This window comes from Lepidothrix coronata, unplaced genomic scaffold (assembly GCF_001604755.1).
Source record: "Lepidothrix coronata isolate B3197 unplaced genomic scaffold, Lepidothrix_coronata-1.0 Scaffold209, whole genome shotgun sequence".
Classification (NCBI taxonomy): Eukaryota; Metazoa; Chordata; class Aves; order Passeriformes; family Pipridae; genus Lepidothrix; species Lepidothrix coronata.
In genome coordinates, this window is record NW_016690389.1 from 709,017 (window position 1) to 724,720 (window position 15,704).

The window sequence follows — 15,704 nt, forward strand, 5'->3', positions numbered from 1 at the left end:
ACCAAGTCTAAAGACTGAACTTACCTTGAATGATTGTGTGATGTGAGAAATGTAGACTGGTCCTTCTGTGTGTCTGACCAGGTTAATAAAGGGTTGTAAGGAAATAAGGACAAAAATGTGAGTTTATTTACACTTTTATTTTCTTATTAGTATCTGCAATACTGAGAGTGTGACATAGGTACTCAGTTTACAGTAATTTTACAATTTAACTAGTTTTCCATTTTTATTTCTGAATATACATTTCTCTGTCATTGTTCAGATGCCTGAAAAAGCCAGATGCAATAGTAAGGGTTGTCTAATAATATTTATGTGCTCAGAAACAATTTCATGTAAAATTAATTAATTTATTTGATAAAACATTTGATCCATAACTTTGAAATCTCATTTGCTCCCATTTGTATTTGTCGTGACAAGTATAGAAAAAACTTTTTAAGTATTCCACAATGCCTAGTTAAAATGGCATTTAAATATTCTTTCCTTCTATGTCAGAGTCCTTAGGAGTGGATATACAGAGTTTCCTGTACAGTTATTTATTTCTGCACACATACTAAATAAGAGTTTTTATGGTTTCAGTGATACTCAACCCTTTAAGGACAATATTCCAGAAAAAGGCAGTGTTTTTTTTTTCTAGTCAGCTAAGTTAAATACACTTAAAAACAAGCAAGCAAAAAGTGAATACTCCCAACTGTTTTTCTGACCAGAAAAATGTAGCTTATAAGAAGTTTGTTTCTCACTACTGCTTTCAGAGCTGCTGTTCCTCTCAACGGCAACTGTAAAATGTGGGGCCACAGTTGCATTCATTGTTCAGTGAGCTTGTCCACAAAGTTAAACCCACCGACAGCAATGAATGTTGATTGTGACCTTTTTTGTAAAGCTTGGCAGGGTGGGGGAGAAACATCATATGATGGTTAGGTTGCTATCTTCGGTGTTAAGGCCTGAAAGCATGAAGTAAGGAGGAGGATGGTTAGCTGGAGGGTACAATCAACGGTCGATGGTTTTCACTTTAATTCCAAACTCACCGACAGCGTTGAATGTTCACTGAAGCAACCACTACAACAGAACTCCATTGACTTGACCGCATCCTCAAATGTCTGAAAGGAGGGGGGGAAAATCAAAATTCACACAATGATTTTAAGCATACAGATGATGCAACTTCAGTCATTTTTCTCTTACCAACACCCTTCTCTGCCCATCGTAATTCAGTCTTTGTGCAAGGAGCTGGCAGTTTCCCAAACTTCTTTCTATGAAAAGAAAAGATATTTCACTTATTCAGGCTTTATTATTAAAGGTTGGGGATGCAGGCACAAGTGGATTAATTTTGTCTGTTATTTCCTGAGACTGAACTTCATAGCAAAATGAAACACAAGATTCCATATATGAACAGAGCTGGCTAAGAGTGTTATGAATCAGTGTTGCCACTTAGAGCAAAATTTCTTTTGCTGACATGGTTCAATTGGATTTAAACTTGCTTAGGATTGATGAAAAATATATATTTTTTAAAGGAGGTTTAATTTCTCAATAAACATCTTACAGAGACAGAAGACTTTTCTTCCTTACAAATTGTCACACATGCAGAACCTGTTATGATAGTTTTCAGGAGAAAAAAATAGTGAATGTATATTAAGACTTGACCTAAATTTGTTTTCATGTATTTTTTTAGGTGGTGGCATGCTGTGCATATCCAGTACTGCTCATCACACAGTAAAGTCCTTATTGTTAAAAATTTCCACAGTAACATAACATTTTTTCCCAATCAATTGTCTTAATTATTAATAAAAATAAATAACAATTTAAAAAACAGGATTGTAATGTTTGTGTTGCAGAAGGGTTTTAGAGGCTGTATCAGAAGGTAAAACAAGGTAATCTAGGAATTTTACCTTATTTGCATTTGGGAGCGGAGTTCTTCTGCAGAAGGTGTTCTCAATGCTCAGTTGGTCAGAATTCTTTTTTGCAGGTCTGCTCTTTCTGTGCTGAAATTGTGTGACTGATTCATTGACTTCTGTGAATTGCTGTTTGTTTACTTATCTTTTGGTAAAAGATGTTTTATACTCTCTCATCAATCTCTGATTATTTGTAAGTCTTTGTGAATGCTGGGGGGTTTGTTTCTACTTTGTAAAAGGAACTCGCACCAAAAGGCTGGAGCTCATAGGTATGGTACCTGTGTCTATTTTGTAAACAAACACCATGACAAGGACTTTGTTCTGACTGTTTCTTTCAACTAATTGCTCTGCATGTAGAGGTATTTATTACATCATTTAACTCAACATTATTTTTATCTAATATTACTGAAAGACAAAGTCATTAATATAGTCTGTTGGAGAACTAGATAAGAATGGAATCCATTAATTTTTTTCTTTATGTAGTTTAGATGTATTTCGTTTAGGAAGGCCACTGTGGTTAGGAATATATCTGAATTCTAATCAAATGTGGCAGTGCATCTTTCTTTCCTGATACAACTGTATGGGATATTTGCTGCCAATAGTTTGGCTTTGAAGTTTATTTTTATTTTTCCATTTCTTTGTAGTGGTTTTTCAAAGGTTTAATTCCATGGATATTATGAGAAGACTTCTGTACACCAGCATGAGTGATGAGAGAATAAGGCTTTCCAACTCAGTCTTTTGTGCATCTGCATCTGTTCAACTTTGTTCTAGCCAAATGAACTGACTTTATGGTTTAGGGTTGCTTATGTTTCAGATCCACCCTATTATGAGCTTGCTTTTTGTACGTCATTTCTTTCAGTACTTATTCTTATGCTCTTATTCCCTGCTTCCATCTGTCACTTCATATTTCAATATGGGGTCCTGCCTGGCTGCTATCTGGCAATCAGGATGGAGGGTAGGGGAAGAAGAGAAGCTGCATAGAGCTTGTGGCTGGATGGATTGCATCTTAGAAGGAATTACTTTCACAGGTTATTATTAATGCCTCCCACCCCATATACTGGAAAAACCTCAGGATTTCCTTAGTAATCTAGCCTCTGAAATGGGCTGAAACTTGTGAAATGGGCTGAAGCTAGGTACAAAAAGTATTCCTGGGTTCCAACCCTAATTCCTGATGTGTGCAGGTTATGCAGGGTAAATATGCTGTCATCATCTCTCATCCGGTTTTCATTTTTTTAAAATCCCTTACCAGGCTTAGCTGGCTGTTACAAATGCCAGGTTTATTTTAAATTTTTTTTTCAGATCTGCAAGCTTATGTGAACATTCATATTGGATGTAGTTTGTTTTTTTTTATTTAAGGTTAGTAGGTCATAAATAAACCAAAGCACTTTCCTTGCTATGAGCAATAGGGTCGTGGTGTACATGAAATATCGCTTTAAAAAAATTGGAACCTAACGTGAATTGACAGAGGTACATGAGGAAATAGTTCATCGTGTGGCTGCAAAGGCCATAGGGATTTGGACTGCTAGAGCTGCCTGTCTTAGGAATAGATTAGATATCTTGTCTGATGACCTGTACTTAATTTAAGTGACTGCCTTTGCAAGTCCTTCCAGAGGGCAACTGTGTGAAGTAGAGCATCTCATCCTCAGTCTTCAGTCCTCTTCTTCCTCTTCATGGCCTGACCTAAATTGAAGATATGGGTGTTGTGCTGCACAAACAGACAATTACTTCAATGCTATGTGAACTGCATCTTTGGTTCTAATTAGTTACCTTTTCTGTTTTGACCTTTATCTTGCTTTAAAAGACCAGTGTTCCATCACTGTACTGGTAAATACTGGCAACTGTAGCACAGTGCACTCATGTTTAACAACAACCTTATGTAAAATAGGAGCAAAAGCTCCCTATCCCTGCTTAGAAGTGGTAGAGCTATCAAATACTACTCTGCCCTGCTTATTGCCTCACCTTTTCCCTTCTTCCTTCTCTCTCCCCACATATAAATGCCAGATGAAGTATGAATGATAGATGTCAGGCAGATAGAAGTCTGGCTTGCAGGCCACTTCAAACAACTGTCTTAGAACTTTTACCAGTCTTACTGCCTGTACAGCAGGGAGTTTTTTTCCTGGGAACAAATACTTTGGTGAATACACAGATCTCAAGTTTTAGATACTTTTTCTAATGGTGCATTAGAACAATCTATCCAGATTGTATGCTGGTTAACATTGTATGTTAACATATTTATGAGACAGATACTCTGCACGGTTTACAGAATCATTTTTCTTTTGCCGACATTTAATTCTTACTGGAAGGTGGAATTCAGACTTTTTGAAGACAAATATTCATTTGTATAAAAGGAAGACAACAAAACAGTGTTAATACTGATACTGGAAAGTTATCTCATGGATACAGTTGTTGGCTACTTCCACCTCCTGCTTGCTCTCTCCCACAGTCTGTCAACAGATTTCCAGTTATACACTTGGGGACAGGAAGAAATGCAATGTGTGGGGTTTTTTTTTTAATTGTCTTGCAAAAGTGAATTCCAGTGGCAGCATCTAAAAGTGGCACTAGCACACTTGGGATCAGATTCTCAGCTCGTGTAAACTGACACAGCTCCACTGACGTCAGTGGCATCTGCGTTTACACCAGCTGGCACCTGGATGCTCATCTGGAAAAAAGTGAGGTAGAACGATCAGTTATCAGCTCTTATATTTTCTGGGTTTTGTGTTGTGTTCATCTTTTTTTATTAAACCTTTCTAAAATGACAAATTTTCATGTAGTATTGACATTTTACTCGCAATAAATTAGCCATAATACTAAATCTCTGAGTATTGACACTGCTGTGCTTCCAACAAAAGGAATTAAATCCAGCTGACTGTAGTTATTAGAAATTCAATTTATTCTTCTGTGACATTCAGTTATAAGCTGAAAGTAAAAAAATCTGTGCAGCTATCAAGAGGAAGTCCTTTTTCTGACAAAATGAAAAGTTTTTGTTTCTTCTGTGGTCTTAAAAAGTTCAAGAACAGAATGAAATAACTGTAACTGTAATCTAAGATTGTCACTGTATTCTACAGACGCTAACTGCAGTTGTTTTTGTGGTGTGTTGGAGTATAGCATCAGCTCCTAATTACTGATGCAGTAAATCTAAGGTTAATGCTTTTCAAGAAATCCAACTAGACAATCGCCATGTTTTCATGTTGTCTTAAACCTATGGAAACATCTTTGTTAATCTCTGCTGGGAAAAAAAAGAAATGTTTTAGGGAGTATTTCAGCATTTACTGGATTACACCCATCTCTGGGGAAAAGTAGCAGCTGCATAACATCTTGAAGCACTAGTGCATGCCAGCCTGAGACAGGAGGAAAAACTGGGATTGCCTTGTTTGAATTCTGCATTCTACAGGGCTGCTTTTTTGTATGTTGTGATATGAAGAAATCTAAAGATATGCAGAGTCATCCTAGTTCTTGCTCATAGAATAAGAGGATGGAAAATATCTTGGCCCACCAAAAAAAAACACTTTGAGGTGAAATAATATCCCCGAGACTGTTTTTTTTAAATTAAATTAAAACTTGTTTGACATGTATAGCCATCACAGAGCGATCTGAACTTCACTGAGTCCTATCAGAGTTCTGCTGGCTCAGAAACCATAACATCTACAAATACCTACTTCATGTGTTTGTAGCCTTTGACTAGGTTTTGCTGTCCAAAAATTGACTGTGCTCTTGAAATTGAACCCATCAGCTAATATTACATGTCTACAACACTGGCTATGAGGTGGGATGCTGATTAGCCAAGCTAATTTAGGCACAGAACAAATGTGAGGAGCAGCAATGATATTAGTTCAATCAAATATTTGATTGCACTTCCAGAAATAATTTAATTGCAGAGCTCAAAACTGTACTTTGCCCATTAGAATTTTACCTGATTAGTATTGTGTTAAATCTTGATATTAAAGACCCTTCCAACCCCAAATTTAATGTAAAAATACCCAAGGCAATATTGTCTTTTTGTGTACTGCTTTAGATTTATTGTGCTTCAATCAATATAAATTGTTACTCTTATTTAACAAATCATAGTTGCACTCATGTTCTATACAGACTTTTATATCTGACTTATTGAGCCTGAATGCAATTTATTACTTCATGTCGTTAGTCCTTTTTGAACTCGTAAGAGCTTTTCCAACATACAGGATTGAGGCCCTGGCTCTATAAGCTTTGCTTTTTACTTAAAGCCAAGAAATTGGTAAATAAATTCTTATACTGCCTGTATTTTCCCAACCTTTTGGATCACAGTTCTCCACTCTTTGTCATTGGAACACATTACTATTTATGGAAGATATGGACACATTTCAGTGTCCATAAATCATACCAAACATCTGTTCTTTAGATCAGTAGATGGAGTATGGTAACTGCTTCTTACACTTATATCCATGAAGTAATGCTCACTTACTGATGTTATACTTAAACTTTAATATTTTAGCAAATATTTCAGTAATTTAACTTTCCAGGCAATGTAATTCAAGACAAAATGAATTGCAAGCACAGTCTGGTATAGAGCTCTGTGTGGCCTATACCTGAAAAATGTCAAGTGAAAGTTGTCAGGTAGAGGGGGTAAACATTAATAGCAACATGATCAACCTGACTAAAACAGAAGAGATTCTGTAAGTCATTCTCTCCACTCATTACTGCCTTTGAAGGGAATTTCTTTCCCTCCCTCTTCCTGTTATAGCTTTAAACAGGCATCCTTCTTTTATTTGATGAATCTGGATTATGTGTAGTGGTCCACATTTTTGCCTTAGTAGTCTGATCTATTTCCCACGTGATTCTGCAGGCAAGATTCTAAGGCCAATAACTGGGAAGTTGTGCTCTGAGAACACGTGGTATCTGTGGAAACCAAGACTGTGTGCAAGTTAAAATGTGAGAGGTGGGGAAAGACAATGTTGTATGATAGGATGGGCACTGGGTGGAAAAGCAGAGGATAAATTTTCTTATTCTGTCTTCAATCTCAGTGTTAGTATTTTTATGTAAAATGTTTTCAGTTGTAAAGGGAAGAATCTTCAGATTGTGTCCTGTTTAGCATTTATGTCAAGTCTTTATTTAGTTGTTATATATACTGTGGATTCATTGGTTGATTTTCAATATCTTTGTATTCTTTTTATGGGAATGGAGACTTGATACTTTGGGGCTACAGTTATGAATGTCAGCACAGAAACTGAGTTTTCGTAGGAAGAAAGTATGTATAAATATGGACAGTAAAAATATTCTATATTTCTAAAAGTTATTGAGTCCTTCTTTAGTCAACTGTAAGACAGTAGACTGTAGTTCTTTATCTGAAGAAAATGGACTGATTGCTTTTAAATTGCCTACAAATCCTCTTGGTTTAAAAAAAGCCACACTGATTCAGAATGAATTTGGAACACCATGTTAGGATTTCTGGAGTATTTCAGTACTGTTTGCTTGTTGTCTTTTAGGTTCTTTGCAGTGATTATATTAAATAGATATATTCATAAAAACACTCTTCCGGGCTTTTGAAATCTTTTGTTTACTTTGTGCTCTTGATTTTTTTTTAATCAAAAGGTGCTGAGTGCAGGTTTGCTTTAGAGATCCTCCATGTGTCCATATCTCGCTGCCAGAGCAGAGTGCAATAGCAAATGGCTTTAATATCCCATCCCCCTCTTCATTCTGTGTTGCCATAGGAATGGTCTGCCAGAATTACCAAATTCAAATAATTATGGTCCTGCAGCACAAAGTTTCTTTTGATCAAGAGCGAGTCATTTGAACCCTGATGTTTAGTGGGTAATACTTACAGCCTCATAAAAGTGTAGTGATGGCTGATATCTCATAGTGCTTTGAACATGTGAAGTGCTATATAAACAATATAGGGCTGTTGCACACAACCCAAGCTATTAGCATCTGAGGCACAGTGCCCCAGGCCCTTGGAGGGGAAGTCACGTCTTCACTGGAAAAGAGGCACCTTTTTTGAGTTCTGTCTGCTTCCAGATTAGGTATCGGGAGCTTTCTAGGTAGCAAATAGATATGAAAAAGCACATTTTTTTCAAACACTGCATTTATTACACTGCACTGGATACTAACTAAAGGCAGGCAGCTTTTGGTTAGAAAATGTGAGGATGGTAAATCATTGCCTGTTTGCATTATTTCCTTTCCTGTAATTGTATTTTGGCATTCCTGCGTTTTTCCCCTCTGTGAAATATCTGTATGCATATCTATTTGTTGCTAATATACTTGGTATTTTTCCTGTGTAATTTGAAACAGATGAGAGATTATGCTTCATTTTTTTCCTAAAAATATCAACATACTTTACAGAATTTAGACCACAGACACAATTCAAGAGTATGTTGAACACTCCATGAGTGTCTGTGTGTAAATGGTGGTGAAATCTTTTTCTCAAGATAGCAATACAAGCTAAGAAAATAGTAGAGAGGCACTTGCTAAACAGCTGATGTAACATCTGTCTATCAGAGCTGAAGGTACTGTTCAGATGAGAACGAAGTTTTCTTAGGATTGATGTAATTGCCTTATTTGCCCCTTTTTTTACTCTTTCACACATTTTTCATGCTCTGATAAATAAGGGCTACCTATGTTGCAGTCACTACAACATGAAGTCTGGGGTAGGAGAAAGGCTCATGGCTATTTCCAGGGAGAAGAGGAAATTCCTTGAAATCTTTTTATGCCCGTCGTTGCTCCAGTTTAAAAGCAAAACAGTTCTTGGTCCAGAGCTGGCAAAACATTCTTTTTGCCTTTTGATGGTGTAACTTCTTTTCAACAAAGACTATTTTAAAGAATTGCATTTTTCTGCTTGCTTGTTGTGTGGTTTTCTAATGTCTTGAGCTAAGCTTTTAGGCATGTTAAATGATGTAAACAAGTTTTGGATTTTTGTTACTGTTATCTAGGAACAGCCATTCAAAACAAATATGCTATTGACTCAACTCTAAAAAGCTCTGAACACAGAATAAGCTCAGACTTTGAAGGACTGGGCACACAGTTTAAATATTTAGCATAGCAAAACCCATTGCAGTGCAATTGCTTGTACAGGATCCAATGGTTTACAGCACAAATGCAAAGTATAATCCCATGTATTCAGGAAGCAAATGCCTAGTTAGTTTACTGCTTTCTGGTGGCTTTGTTTTCATCAAGACCAACGTACACATACAAACTACTTATTTTCTGCTCTGGTAAAGGCATTTTTAAGTAATAAATATTCTTCTAAAGAAAAATAATGCACAATAAAGAGATACAACATTACCAGAACTGTTCTAAAGGCCTTATCTTTACTACTGAAAAATGGTGCACCCTTTAATGGTTCATAATGTGCCTGTTTTTGTGTCTTCCTCTACGTTCTCCTCCTTGTCCTTGTTAAGCTCAGCTGCCCTTTGAAAAGCTTTGTGCTCCAGTGACCACTTTAAACTTTCTATTGACAAAATAAAGCTGGACTCCTAATTTATTTTTCCAACAGAAGGTGCAAGTTGAAAGTGATCATTGACCCAAAAATCTACAGTGATAGTAAAGATGATTTTACTGGAAAGGGAGAGTGATGTCCAGTCTTCTTTTCCTCTGTCCTTCAATCCCCTTCTCCTTCCCCTTTCTTATAACACTCTTGCTTCCTCCGACCTCCCAGAGTCCCAAGTAAACTGCAGTTCCTACATCTCTTCCCAAAGTTTCCTCTTTCCAGCCCCACAGCAGCAAGATTTGCCTTTTTGCAGCTATTTGCTATGGTAACAAAGGGTAGGCCAGTAAATCATATTTGGGGCCTCAAATCCAAATTCTGTCTCTTAAAACCCTGAGAAGACTGACTGGGAGATTGGTAATGAAGTAGATGAGTGAGTGGGATGAGAGAAGGCACATATAGCCAAATAGTATGTTTATGTGTAGTTTAAAAATACATGCAAACCCATGCAGACACTGTTCAGTGTGACAGAAGAAAGGGAAGTGACTCTTTGTTTTGGAGATTTAAGCAGATCAGTACATTTGTAACATCCAGAAACCTCAAACATAGTCAAAATGCATTTTTACGCCCCAGGGTCTTGCTTTTCTTCAGTACCCAATACATTTAAATACACGAACTACAATGAATAAATTGGTTTTGGAGTAAGTAGAAGACATTTTATGAAGTCAACACCTTCTCTAAAAATCTTCAGGTCTCCTATTACCATCTCAATAACCACTCCCAATTAACAAATCATAATCTGAACAATCATAGGTGATGTTGGCTATTCTGAAACGTTTTGTTTTTCAGTACCTTCATGGATTTATACAACCTTTCTTCTTTTGATAGCTACCTCTTTTCTTGTTAAAGGTAATCAGGGAGCTTGAGACTCACAGATTAAATTTTCTGTGCTGCTCAGTTGTTCTATTTGTATTTTTATTTAGAAAAAACTGGGTGAAATTCCATTTGGTGGGAAGGCTCTGTTCTTTGAGTCCTATGGCAACACTATATTCCAAACACCCAGTGCAGAAACATTATGCTGGCTCTTAGCAAACAGGGTGAATTTCATTCTTATTGAATATGACCCAGGTGCTAAAAAGCTATAGCTGAAAGTGCTGGGTTAAAAGCATAAGTCAGCTAGGTACATAAATATTACATGGCTATATCTTTAATGGGCTCCTGTCGCAGACTTGCTTTGTTTAAAGATTTCCATAACCCTGCTGATTTATTGCATCTTTTCTAGAAGTATGCTGCTAGCAGGAAACTCAGTTGAAGCACTTTCAATCATGTTGGAGGATCATTATACTTTCACTTGAATAACTAATTAGTTGCAAGAAATTAACCACTGCTGTTTAGCACAAAAACACTTCCAAGAAGGGCTTTCATTTTTGTTGTGGAAAATGACCTCAGGCTCTTGAGTAGGTGGGGCAGAAAGGAGAAATAATGATCCTGCTGTCTTTTAATATAACTTTTGTTTTCAATTCAACCCAATAACTAGCAGGCAGCATAGCTGTCTGAATAGGGCACTGCACTTGGACTTTGGATAAATGTGCTCTTATCTTGCTGGTCCCATGGATCTGATGGCTGACCTCATCCCATTGATTGAGACTGTCACTGAAGGCTGAGGGAGATGGAATACAAGACCGAGGAAGAAATACACTGGTGAATAGAATGGAAGAATATTATATGACCAAAGAAAGAGTATAACCATTCTCTTATGTCTCTGGAACCTAATTTTCTTGTTGTGAAATGTAACTCATTTAACTGGCATGTGAGGGCCTTGCCTTGAGGTTCTTGCATAAGAGCTCAGTATTTTTGTCAGATGGTGTTCACAGCACTGCTAATATAATCTAAAACACAGTGATGTGAGGGAGGAGAACAAACACATAAAATACTTAGTGCTTTGCCCCACTTCTGGGGTAAAAAACGCAAGGAATTTGAAGAAAAATAGTTTCTGAGATCTAGATTGTTCTCTAATATGTAAAATCCCTTTAAAAAAATCAGTAAGAGTGACAAATCCTAGATAACTTTCTCTCTGGAACTGCCATTTTGTAACTGTTATTAGAGAAATACACATATACAATAGATTTTTAAATTATAAACCACAAGCATAATGATGCACATACAAATTGATTATCTCCTCTCAGTCTTCTCTCTCTACTGTATAGTCAGTGAATTCCTCAGGTATTTGGAAAAAAGAGAAGTATTTTCCAGTAATGTGAGGGCAAAGGGGAGGGGAAGCATATTGGTGTTTTTTGCTCTCCTCTTCCTTCTCTCTAACCACACTTGGAAGATTAGAAAATTTTCTTCAATATGTGCATCTGAGATGTGATATAGAAATGCTGGGAATTATTCAGTGCAAAAACAGAGTGGGCTACTCATGACAAACTCCTCCTGAATATCATATATAAAGGTTCCTTTAATGCTTTAGCACTTTTTCTCTTTCCTCTGTTCTTTGCCTTCTTTCCAATACTTATTCTCAAGCACCTATATGGAGTACCTGAATGTTGGGATCAGAATCTCATTCAGTTCTTTATGATTGTATTGGGTTACCTGCATAGCATGTGTCTTCTGAAAATATTCACATAAATACATTATGTTTTTTGGCTAAGTTTTCAACTTGTTTTATTGGTACATGAGAATGCAGGGGACAGGAAGGTCACATCTGACTTCATTTTGATGGGGAGGTTATCATATATGCATGCCAGGAAATCTAACTTCACGTGGGAGAAAACAGCAGAGCTCCTCTCTTTCTAGAGGCCATGCACAATGCCATATCACCTTCAGTCAAAATCATGGGAGCATTTTTCCTGAGAAGCTATGAGGCAGATGATTTCAGATTGGTCATGCTGCCTCTAAAGCATGTGGGCACAAAGGCAGCCAAGAGCTTGTGTGAGTGTGTGTGTGTGTGTTCAAGTCTCTCTACTTTGGGATAGCTGTGCCTAACAGCCCATCAGGCAAAAGGAAGTGGGGAGAAGGGCTTAGTGCAAGTTCTTTACTGCTTTCAAGAAAATTACCTACCAGGCTTTTAAAACAATGTATATTCCCCTGAAATTACATGCAGAGAATTTTGAAAGGACTAAGGGATTTTAAAAATTCCCTTCTTTTTTCAGAGGAATTTCTGGTAAAAATCCCAGTGTCTTCTTTTGTGCATCCATAAAGAGTGAAATCTGAGTACAAAAATATCACAGAAATGTGTTAAATTCATTGCAATGTAGCTTTCAAGTGAACACTTTAATTCTAGAACTGCTGGCTCATCCAAACTATGTGAACACTCACACTTTATAGTAATTACAACTGAATAACATGTAGCTGAATATAAAACCATTAACAGACATCTAAGTTATATGTTGTTGACAGATGTCTCAGTTTTCCTTTCCCAATTATGGACATGTTCTATGCTTTGCTCCCATTACCTGATTTTGCTTTGCTTGCTCTTTCATTTTGATCTGTAACTGTTCAGTGAGCATAAAGTGTCTTCAAATAACAGGTGCTGACTTTGAGAGTAGTTTCAAACTTCAGTTTGGACTTATGCCTGCAGTTCAGATTGGGTTCATTTGAGTTCTTACTCAGGTTTAAATCTTGGAATTCCTTCCAACTTGGATACTCTTATTCATGCCACACCAAACACTGAGTTGCTAATGTTCAGACATCACCTGTCCCTACATCATGGAAAATATATGCTTCTTCATAGTCTTGTACAATCAAAAGTAGAGGAAAATGTGGAGTCTAGAAAACCTACATATTTAAGGAGAAGAGAATGTAAGACTCTTCTTTAAAGGAAAACCTTTGAAATACACTAAAACAAATGGGCAGCTCTGTCTCCCTTGGATTTACACTTCAGTTATTAGATGATATCACAAAACACAAAGCTGATCATAAGTGAATCTACAGCAGAATAACCTTAGATCTCTTTACTGAGAAACTGCCTGTACAGATTGAATATGTTAAGTCAAGACCCTGAGGGAGAGAAATATTACTTCAAGTGGATTATAGGAAAAAGCGTGTAACTATGTTCCATTCTTTCCATTAGGAGACTCCTATGTATGACTTGAGTGTAAATGTAGCTAATTTTCTATTTCAGTAGCTGCGAATGTGTGTAGTTGAAAAGACAAAGTGAGAAAGTGGTTTGGGTTGGTCGTGCATTTGAGAATCCTTGCTTTTATTGGGCCCGTGCCGAGTAAACCAAATGTGAAGGGATTAGCTCTTAAAGCACATTACAGGTGATTTCAGGCAAATGGAAAGAAAGTTTCACTGTGGGAACTGGAAAAAGGTTCCGAATTGGAGAGACTGTGCTTGCTTTTCTGGTATAGTCCAGAAAGATTTTCCTCTCCTCTTTCTCTGCCATTTCCTTCTCTACTGAGGATATAAACCAACTTTATTTGTCTTCTCTTCTGTTTTTGCAAAGTGTAAGTCTGTAAACATGTCTATATGCCGACAAGTAAATGTGTTTCTGTAGAATTTTACAGTGCACAAGTGCTCAAAGGTGGTTAATTAATGAATTTTGACATTCAGCAACAAATCATAGCTGCTTTTCTCAAATGGTCAGCAGTTTTCCATGCAGAGCTGATAGCAAGTTTCTAGAGTTCAAAACCCCTTGTAAGAATAGTGAATGAGTACAAATAGGTATGAAGACTCATCAGAATTTTATAATTCTTGAGTGGAATTAGGAATAGTTTTATTGGTCAAAACAAATCCGTGCTTTTCAGATTATACCACGTCTTGTGAAAATGAACAATTAGTCTTTCTTGCATTATGGCTTCTTTGTGTCTAATGCTTTCGTGTATATTATAGATGTTTGGCAGAGATGCATAGTCAGAAGCTGGATAATGAACAGTCTGAATTCTCTAGGCTTTGGCATTTTGCTCAGGATTTTTTCCTCACTATCTTCATTAGGAAAAAACAATAACGTAGTCTTGAGGCTTAGGATCTACTCTTTTTTATTCTTTCTTGTGCTGTCTTGAGCCTTTGTATAGCACTAGTATCAGCTATTCAATCAACGTCTTTGAAAAGCACCTACCAGGCTGCCAGATTCCTGTTGCAGAGGAAGCTAGATGGTGCCAGAAATCAGTCACTCTGTGCTAAATATTGCTGCTGGCTCCAATCCCTGTCTCTCAGAGTCTATAGAAGTCTAATCTTCTGTTCTTCAGTGAAAAGATGGCAGGATTTAAAAATGCCATCTGAAGTTGCTGTTATGTAACAAATGTCTTGCCATCCTGCGTGGTTAAGGAGTTGAACTGGTCTCTGGTCACAAATGGTGGCCGGGTATCTTACATGGAGCACCGTTATTCTCAGCTGCTGTGGTATTTGTCCTTTAGTTCCTTACTTGCCAAAATTTAAGTTTTGTGAATTTAGAAATTCCTCTGTTTCAGACAAAGTGGTTTGCTTCCAGTCAAGTCTAAGCACCAGCATCATGCTGCCTTGCACACGCTCAGAGTGCCAGCCAGCAGAGCACTTACAAAGCAGTTCAGCTGCCCCCAGCTTTCACCACCGAGATGACGCCTGTGCAGTGTTGGCATACTGAGGATTGAAGTGGTGTTATATTAAAACTGAACTCAAAAAAAGTAATGCTGAAGCTAAATGTGCAAACAAATCCGTTCATAATTGTGAATGTATCCTTCATGGCATTTCCCATTTTTATAGAATTCAGGGACATTTCTAAAAATACTGAGAGCCATTTGATTGTGTATGAAAGAATAGAATTAATTTTTCCATCTCACAATATGCAGATATTTTTTAGTAGGCATTTAAAACAATCATTACAAAATTAGCCTAGTGTAAAACTGATCAAGCTGCATTATTTTTGTTAAAATTGTTCCACAGCTGGTGTAGGTGCTTAATTAATGCATAGTACCAAAATTCAGTCTGAATTCTCAAATCACCCTGTTCAATGCTTGTCTCACTGGAGGAGCCCAAAGCTGCTGGTCACCAAAATATCTGCCAGATGACCTCCCTGGTGCTCAGGCCAGGCTGGTGCTGAGCACCCCTCTGCCCAAGTGCCCCCTGGCCTCACTTCAGTATGTCTCGCACAGCAGGCTGGAGGAGCGTACAGCTCCCTTCCCCTCTGCTTTCTGCTCCTATGAGCAGCCATCAGAGCAAATCCTAAAGACAAGGGAACATGGTGTCTCAATTACCAAGCTGCAGCCAGGCATATTCTCTATTTTGCCAACTGAATATTTAGTTGCTCTTTGCAAATTGTGAAAGCTTATTGAGGAATCATTTAAGAGCATCTCTCAGTCATGATATCTGGTTGTAGCTGGGGGTGGATTTATGTTTAAATCCCAGGTCTTCTGTGTCCTGGGTGGGCAAACTGTTCCTTGAAAGGGAAGCAATACAAGTGCCTGTTCCTTTGTCAGCTGGAAGATAAGTGTTTTCATTGCCAAATTCCAGGA

The 15,704-nt window shown here is 37.4% G+C and overlaps 1 long non-coding RNA gene across 6 annotated transcripts in view; it reads right to left on the bottom strand.

Annotated features, from left to right (window-relative positions):
- Positions 1-628: 628 nt before the first annotated feature.
- Positions 629-15,704, bottom strand: part of LOC108506195 — a 59,980-nt gene continuing 44,904 nt past the window's right edge. For 3 of the 6 annotated variants that reach the window (XR_001877712.1, XR_001877715.1, XR_001877710.1), the window contains 4 exons: positions 1,878-3,560; positions 1,174-1,241; positions 1,020-1,091; positions 629-935 (listed from right to left, as the gene is read on the bottom strand). This is a non-coding gene — a long non-coding RNA (uncharacterized LOC108506195). Of the gene's footprint in view, positions 936-1,019; positions 1,092-1,173; positions 1,242-1,877; positions 3,586-15,704 lie in introns of all 6 variants that reach the window. The other 3 variants (XR_001877714.1, XR_001877711.1, XR_001877713.1) reach the window with 3 other exon arrangements.